Genomic DNA, 9,006 nt, shown 5'->3' with positions numbered 1-9,006 from the left:
AAGTCAGGAGTTCAAGACCACCCTGGCCAACATGGTGAAACCCCATTTCTACTAAAAATAAAAAATTAGCTGGGCAGGGTGTCGCACACCTTTAGTCACAGCTACTCAAGAGGCTGAGACAGGAGAATTGCTTGAACCCAGGAGGTGGAGGTTGCAGTGAGCTGAGATCACGCCACTGCACTACAGCCTGGGTGACAAAGTGAGACTTTATCTCAAAAAAAAAAAAATGAAATAAAATAAACCCATTTGTTTGTAAAATTTATTTCATAGGATTCTGAATTTCTTCTGTGTCATTGAGAATTGCACTGAGTTTCCTCAAAATAGATATTTCAAATTCTGTATGAAAGGTCACATACCTTTGTCTCTCCAGGATTAGTCCCTGGTGACTTATTTAGTCTATTGTGTGAGGTCATGTTTTTCTGGATGCACTTGATGCTTCTGATGTTCATCAGTGTCTGTGCATTGAAGAACTACATATTTATTGTAGTCTTCATTGTCTGGGATTGTTTATGCCTTCCTTTCTTGAAAAGGTTTTCCAGGTATTCAAAGTGACTTGAGTTTTGTGATCTAAGTTTTTGGTCAGTGACGCCATTTCTGCATTAGAGAAAGCCCAGAATTACCCCAAGCCCACTAACACTTAGGGATCTTGCAGACCCATAGAGGTATTGCTTTTGTGGTCCTGGATATGATCCAAACAATTTCTCTGAACTTCAGGTAGAAACTCTTCCCTTACTTTCTCCCCACAAAAAAAAAAAAAAAAAAAAAAAAAAAGAGTCTCTCTGTCTATGGTGACCTGCCTGGAGCTGGTGGAGGTGTATCATAAGCACCCCTGTGACCACCACCACTGGGACTGTGCTGGGTCAGAACTGATGCCAGCACAGCACAGGTTCTTGCCTAAGGTCTGCAGTAATCACTACCTCACTACCACTTATGTTTGTTCAAGGCCTGAGGGATCTACAATTACCAAGTGGCAAAGTTAGCTAGCTAGGCTTGTGTCCTTTCCTTCAGGGTGACAAGTTCTTCCTGACACTGGGCAGGTCCAGAGATGCCATCTGGGAGCCAGGGCCTGCAGTCAGAAACCTTAGGACTCCACCTGGTGCTCTATTCTACTGCAGCTGAGCTGGCATCCAAGCCGTAAGACAAATTCCTTCCCACTCTTCCCTCCACTTTCACAAGCAGAGGAGTCTCTCTCCATGACCACCAGTGTCCCTGAGCTATGGTGAGTATTCCTGGCTAACACCAATGTCCACTGAAGGCCATAGGGTTCCTTGTTAAGCTTATGGTGAATGTTGCCAGGGTTGTACTCTCCTTTTAGGGCAATGGGCTCCCTTCTGGTCCAAGGCGGCCCAGAGATGTCACTCAAGAGCTAAGGCCTGGAATCAGAGACCTCAAGAGTTCTCTTTTTGCTCTACCCCACTGTTGCCAAGCTGACACCTAAGCTTCGAGACAAATTCCCCTTTACTCTTGCTGCTCTTTTCTCAAGCAGGTCTCTCCCTATAGCCATCACAGCTAAAAATGTTCTGTGTTACATCTGAATCTGGCATGTTTCTTAGTCTTACTCAAGGACTACCATGAGTACATCCTCGGTACTGCTGCTGATTATTCAGGGCCCCAAATCTCTTTAGTCAGTAAGTGATGATGCTGCCAGGGCAGGTACTTCCCTTCAAGGCAGCAGATTTCCTTCTGACCCAGTGTGGGTATAAAAATATTGCCAATAAACTAGGGGCTAGAATCGGGGCCTCAGGACTCTGCCTGGAGTCCTATCCTACTGTAGTTGAGCTGATTTCTAAGCTGTAAGACAAAGCCCTCTTTACTCTCCTTTCTCTGTTCCTCAAGCAGAACAAAGGAGTAACTCCTGGACCTACAAGCAGCACTGCCTTGGGTTGGGTTATAGGTGGTGCAAGAACTCCCTTGTCTCTCCCAGCTGGTGTCTCAATGGATTATGTGCCCCACAAGACCACAGGCTCTGAGCCCAGCTCAGCACTTGGACTTTCCCAGGAATTACAGACCTTGTGGCACAGACTGCATGGCAAGTTTATTTAGGATCTCAGCACACTTTAGCACATTGTGGCAAGGCTTTCCAAAAATCAATTCTGACCACTGAGTTGGGTGATTCCCCTTTGGTTAGGGCTGGTCTAAATGCTCCCTCTGTGGGGGACAACTGAATTCTGCTTGGTACTACTGTTGTGACAGGGCAACTCTGAGTTTCAATGACAAAATCCCACCATCATTGTGCTCTCCCTTCCCCAAGTACAAAGATTCTGTCTCCACAACAACCAACCACTGCCAGGGGGATGGGAAAGGAGAGGTATTGGTAATTCAAGACTCTCTTTCTTACTCTTTTAAGTGACTATATCAGTGATATGAAGTTAAAACTAGGTACTTTGACTACTCACCTGATCTCTGGTTCCTATGAAAGTGCTTTTTTTGAAAGTGCTTTTTTTGTGTGTGCGGAGGGTTTTTCAATGTGGTATTCCTGCAGAGATGACGGTCAATCCAGGATTCTATTAGCCATCTTGCTCCACATCTCCACCAAGCAAAAAGTTTTGAGTAAGATTTTCATAAGCTTCCAAACAAGCAGGTGCTTATCTTTATAAAATTGAAAATGGTGCTTTTCTCAAAATGTTCTTAAGTTTAGAAATTTCAAAGAGTTGAGTCACAGAAAACTACCAGAAAATACACAAGGACATAATTATTGAAGTAAATATTTGTGAGTAGAAATATCCCCAAATGCTAAAACAAAATTTACAGGAATAAAATTAGTACTCACTATATCCCTAAACTGGGAAGAGTAGTAAAATATAATTTTAGAATAATACTTAATAATATTATTCTTACAAATCCTGTCTTGCATGTGGCAAATGCTTTAGGTATACCCTCAAAAAATGAACAAGTTAATAGTTATAACTTATAAGAAAAAGGCACATTATACAATTACATAAACAAATTATGTTTAAAAATTTTAATACTGGCTTTAGTTCATGCTTTATTGAAAATCCATGGCTCCAACTCTACTGATGCAGTTTGTATTAAAATGAATTAGACATGTTCGTTGAACCTGGACTCAGCTTAATATACAAATCATTACAGGCTCTTCATTATGTGGCTTTGACAACAATTAACAGATATTCATTAGGGCAATCATATTAATAATAAATCTACATTAACATTGACAAATAGGAGCTATCAGGGCTCAATGAGCTTCATCTATAGTGTTTTTTACTATAAAATAATATCCGTTTTATTGCTATTAGAGTCAAAAAGTAGAATTGGAAATCCAAGGATATTGAAATTACTCTTCATTGTGATGAGCTATAAAGTGTCCATTGTTACGAGGCAACAAAGTGAGTAACTATTGTGAAAGGTACATTAGCTATGGCATCAAAATCTAGATTTTAGTACATTTCTGCCATTTATTATGCATCTGACCTTGGACAAGTCACTACCAATTTTAGATTTCAGTTTCTTCATCTATAAAATGAAGAGTATACTATTTAGTATAAAAATTGAGACAAATTTTAGAATTCATCTAATGGTAATATTTTTTTCTTTCATAAATATATAAAAAAGTACTCAGCAGAAACTTTACAAACCAGAAGAGATTGTAGTCCTATCTTTAGCCTTCTTAAACAGCATAACTGCCAACCAAGAATTTTGTATCCAGCAAAACTCATTTCATAAAATAACAAAAAATACATTGTACTTCAGACAAGCAAATGCTGAGGAAATTTGTCACTACTATATTAGCCCTGCAAGAAATGTTAAAAGGAGTTCTAAAGCTTGAAACAGAAGGTTGGTATGCACCAGAATAGAACCTCTTAAAAGCATGAAACTCACAGAGCCTATAAAATAATAACACAATGAAGAGAACAAAATACCTAGTTAACAACCAACATGATGAGTGGAACAGTACCTCACATCTCAATATTAACATTGAATGTAAATGGTCTAAATGCTCCATTTAAAAGACACAGATTTCCAGATGGATAACAAATTACCAACCAAACATTTTCTGTCTTCAGGAGACACACCTAACACATAACAATTATTTTAGATTCAAGGTAATGACATGGAAAAAGAAAAAAATATTTCATGCAAATGGAAGCCAAAAGTGAGCAGGAGTAGCTATTTATATATTAGATAAAACAGACTTTAAAGCAACAACAGTAAAAAAAAAAAAGACAAAGAAGGTCATTGTATAATGATAAAAGGATCAATTCACCAAGAAGATATTACAATCCTAAATATATATGCACCTAACTCTGAGATCCCAGACTCATAAAGCAACATTAGACCTGAACTAAATGAAACCAAACCAAATAAGTACAAAAGAACAATAAAGCAAAAATTTGGTTCTTCAAAAAGGTAAATAAAGTAGGAAATAGATTCATTCTTGGAAACATACAACACTCATAGCTTGAACCAGGAAGAAATAGAAATCCTGAACAGACCAGTAACAAGCAGTAAGATTGAATCAGTAATACAAAAATTTCCAAAAATAAAAAGGCCAGAGTCAAATGGAACAACAGCCAAATTCTACCAGACTTTCAAATAAGAAATGGTGTCAAACCTACTGAAACTATTTCAAAATATTGAGAAAGAGGGACTCCTCCCCAATTTATTCTATGAACCCAATATTACCCTGGTACCCAAGCCAGGAAAGGACATAACAACAACAAAAACAAAACTAGAGACCAACGTCCCTGATGAACTTAGATACAAAAACCCTCAACAACATACTAGGACATCAAAAAGATAATTCACCATAATCAAGTGGTTGTCATCTCAGGGATGGTTCAACACACGAAAGTTGACAAACGTGATTCATCACATTAACAGAATTAAAAACAAAAATAATATCATCATCTCAACTGACCCAGAAAAAGCATTCAATAAAATCCAACATCCCTTTCTGATAAAAACCCTCAAAAAACTAGGCATAGAAGAAACATACCTCAAAATAATAAAGTTGTATAAAACAAACCCATAGCTAACATCATACGAAATGAAGAAAAGTTGAAAGCATCCCTTCTAAGAACTGGAATAAGACAAGAATGCCCACTTTCACTACTTCTATTAAACATATGACTGGAAGTCCGAGTCAGAGAGATTAGTCAAGAGAAAGAAATAAAGTGAATCCAAATTGGAAAAGAGGAAGTCAAACTATGCCGGTTTGCTGATGATACAATCATACACCTAGAAAATCCTAAAGACTCCACCAAAAGACTACTAGATTAGATAAATGAATTCAGCAAAGTCTCAGGTGACAAAATCAATGTATACAAATCAGTTATTACTCCTATTCACCACTAACAACCAACCTGAGAATCAAATCAACGACTCAATTCCTTTTACAATAGCTGCAAAAGAAATGATACCTACAAATACACATAACCAAGGAGGTAAATGACCTCTGCAAGATTAGCTATGAAACACTGCTGAAAGAAATCATAGATGACACAAAGAAATGGAAATGCAACCCATGCTCATGGACCACAAGAATCAGTATCATGAAAATGACCATACTGCCAAAAGCAATGTACATATTTAATGCATTTCCCAACCCATGCTCATGGACCACAAGAATTGGTGTCATGAAAATGACCATACTGCCAAAAGCAATGTACATATTTAATGCATTTCCTTTCAATATATCAACATAATTTTTCACAGAATTAGAAAAAAGTCCTAAAATTCATATGGAACCCAAAAAAGAGCCCAAATAACTGAATCAATCCCAAGCCAAAAGAACAAATGTGAAGGCATCACATTACCTGACTTCAAATTATACTACAAGGCTGTAGTAACCAAAACAGCATGGCATTGGCATAAAGGTATATACATAGACCAATAGAACAGAATAGAGAACCCAGAAAAAAGCCCAATACTTAAAGCCAACTGATCTTTGACAAAGCATACAAAAACGTAACTTGTGGAAAGGACATCCTATTTAATAAATAGTGCTGGGAAAACAAGATAGCCATATGTAGAAGAATGAAATTGGTTCCCTATATCTCACCATCTGAAAAAGTCAACACTGTATGGATCAAATACTTAACTCTAAGACCAGACCCATAAAAAGTCTAGCAGAGAGCCTAGGAAAAACACTTTTGGGCACTGGTATAGGCAAAGAATGTGTTACTAAGATCCCAAAACCAAATGCAACAAAAACGAAAATAAATGGGACCTAATTAAACTAAAAAACTTCTGCACAGCAAAAGAAATAATCATTAGAGTAAACAGACAACCCATAGAATGGTAGCAAATATTTTCAAACTATACATCCAACAGAGAACTAATATCCATAACATACAAGGAATTCAAACAAATCACCACGAAAAAAAATAACCTAATCAAAAAGTGGACAAATGGCATGAATAGACGTTTGTCAAAAGAAAATATACAAATGGCCAACAACCATATGAAAAAATACTCAACATCACTAATCATAAGGGAAATATGCAAATTAAAACTAAAATGAGATACTACCTTACTGTAGCTAGAATTGCCATTAATAAAACTTCAAAAAATTATCAAGGTTGGCATGAATGTGGTGAAAAGGGAACAGTTATATACTGTTGGTAGGAATGTATATTAGTACCATCTCTATGGAAAACAATATGCAGACTTCTCAAAGAACTAAAAGTAGATCTACCATTCAATCCAATAATCCCACTATTGGGTATCTACCCAAGTGAAAAGAAGTTGTTATATCAAAAGCCACCTGCACACATATGTTTATCTCAGCATACTTCACATATGCAAATATATGGAACCAACCTAAGTGTCCATCAACTGATTGGATAAAGAAAATGTGGTATATATACATCATGGAATACTACTCAGTCACACAAAAGAACAAAATCTTGTCTTTTACAGTAACCTGGATGGAGCTGGAATCCATCATTCTAAGTGGAATAACTCAGGAATGGAAAATCAAATATTGTATATTCTCACTTATAATGGGGAGCTAAGCCATGGATACACGAAGGCATACAGAGTGGTATGATGGATACTGGAGACTCAAGAGTGTAGAGGGAAGGGGTGATGGATTAAAAAACTACATATTGGGTACAATGTACACTACTCAGGTGACAGGTGCACTATAGTCTCCGACTTCACCACTATAAAATTCATCCATGTAATCAAAAACCACTTGTACTCCAAAAGCTGTTGAAATAAAAAATACATATAAAATACATATAAGAAAAAGTAAAAAAACAAAATCCTTTTACTATTCACATAGAGAGAGAGGAAAAGAGGGACAAAGAAAGAGAAAGAGAGAGAAAGGATAAAACATATTTATCTTAATTGAGGACACACTTTGGCAGTACTCAAGTACACTGAATTCCAGAAATCCTAGAAACAAAATGTAAAACAGTAGATTGTGTGTACTATGTGACCAGCACTCCCCAACCTGGACTTCCTAAAGCATTGCACAATATTCCAGGACTGACTCCAATTAGGTCAGGAGCTAAATGTGGTGAAATAAATTGAACAGATCAGCTACATTTGAGTAACCAGACTTATTGCATTTGGCTTTGTGGTTATTAAGAACCACACACCAGCTCTTATTTTCTTCCCAATGAGATGATTAATGGAGAAAAGTTGTCTGTGTGTTGCACTAGTGCTGTGTTCATTATTGCAAGTCTACCTTCAAAACTCACAAAACGTCCAAAGTGATAAATCATGTGGTGACCTTCACAAGAGTAAATTACTGAAGGTTAGTTATACTTTGACTCATTGGTTAATGTGAACGTCCAATTTAATAAAATATTTATTTCACATGCAAGCAAATACAAACTAAGCTACAAAGGCATAAAATTACTGTAACAAGGAGAGATTTTAAATTTGAATCCCTAGGCTAGTAAAATGCTTTTAATTGTAGTTTTGGTAAAACCTGAAATATTCTTTCACTTATTAATAATAAACACTTACCTAGGATCTGCTCTGTGGAAGGCAATGTTCTAAGTGGTTTATACACATGAACTTATTAAATCTTCATTTACAAAATTCTTATGATGACATTTCCTGCTGTGATCAACAACATCTCAACTCCATTTCTGTCATTGTGAATAAATTCCAAATTTTCCTATGTATTTTAAGCACTCTCAAATTTCTAAGTCATATCAGGAGTAAATGATTGGCTGAGCCTAGGTTGTGTTTCTAAAGCATAGCTCCAGGGAGTAAGAGGAAGGATTATCTGCTCTCCACTCACTAAAACCAACATACAAAGGTTTTCTCTAAACAGGAATGTAGTTCAGAACTTAGCTGGCCAAAATATGACAAGTACCCATTATACTCTGTTCTTTTGATTACTCAATAGTTATGCGCTCTCTTCCTAACATAATATTTTCAAGTTTCAGACAATTGAAAATATGTTCCTACCCTTACAAAAGGGAAACAATACCAAGTCCAATCGCGTATTATCACTGGTTTAAAATACAGAATCTCTAGATGATAACTAGTTCTCTATTTCTGTCATAGCCTTAAATTCTACAACTTTTCGACTAAATTAAGAATACATGTATGATAAGGAAATCCTATTTACTCGTAGAAAAATAGAGTGGATCATGTGTAGGGTAAATATGGTGTACTATGGGCAAAACTATCTTTTTTTTAAACAATATGACACTACCTATGTTTTAAAATGTGTTTAATTGTATACGAAATTATAGAAGGAAATGCAAGAACCCAGAACAGTTTTTAACTTTATAAATGAGAATTGTGAGTGGGCTCTGGGGACCAGGGTGGCAAAAGTTTATTTTTCCTAACCATCTTTGAAGCACTTGCTCATGTTTCAAAGGTTGATTAATCACATCATATACCCTCTTCCATTCTGTAAACCTGAAATATGGAATTCCAGACTTGAAAGTAGAGGCACTAAGATCAGATTTGCCATCCAGAGGTGATATTGGTACTGATAGTAATAATAGAAGCATTGTGGTCAGTTGATTTCTTGACATTTACTTTTGAGAAGAAGCCCCAGAAATCATTTTCCTATGA

General features: G+C 36.5%; 1 long non-coding RNA gene across 1 annotated transcript in view; it reads right to left on the bottom strand.

The window, feature by feature from the left end:
* Positions 1 to 246: 246 nt before the first annotated feature.
* Positions 247 to 9,006, bottom strand: part of LOC101019605 — a 187,832-nt gene continuing 179,072 nt past the window's right edge. The window contains exon 8 of the long non-coding RNA XR_002518445.2: positions 247 to 2,527. This is a non-coding gene — a long non-coding RNA (uncharacterized LOC101019605). The remainder of the gene's footprint in view (positions 2,528 to 9,006) is intronic.

The sequence above is a fragment of the Papio anubis genome, chromosome 15 (assembly GCF_008728515.1).
Source record: "Papio anubis isolate 15944 chromosome 15, Panubis1.0, whole genome shotgun sequence".
Classification (NCBI taxonomy): Eukaryota; Metazoa; Chordata; class Mammalia; order Primates; family Cercopithecidae; genus Papio; species Papio anubis.
The sequence above is the reverse complement of the archived record's forward strand: the minus strand, read 5'-3'. Positions and strand labels throughout refer to the sequence as shown.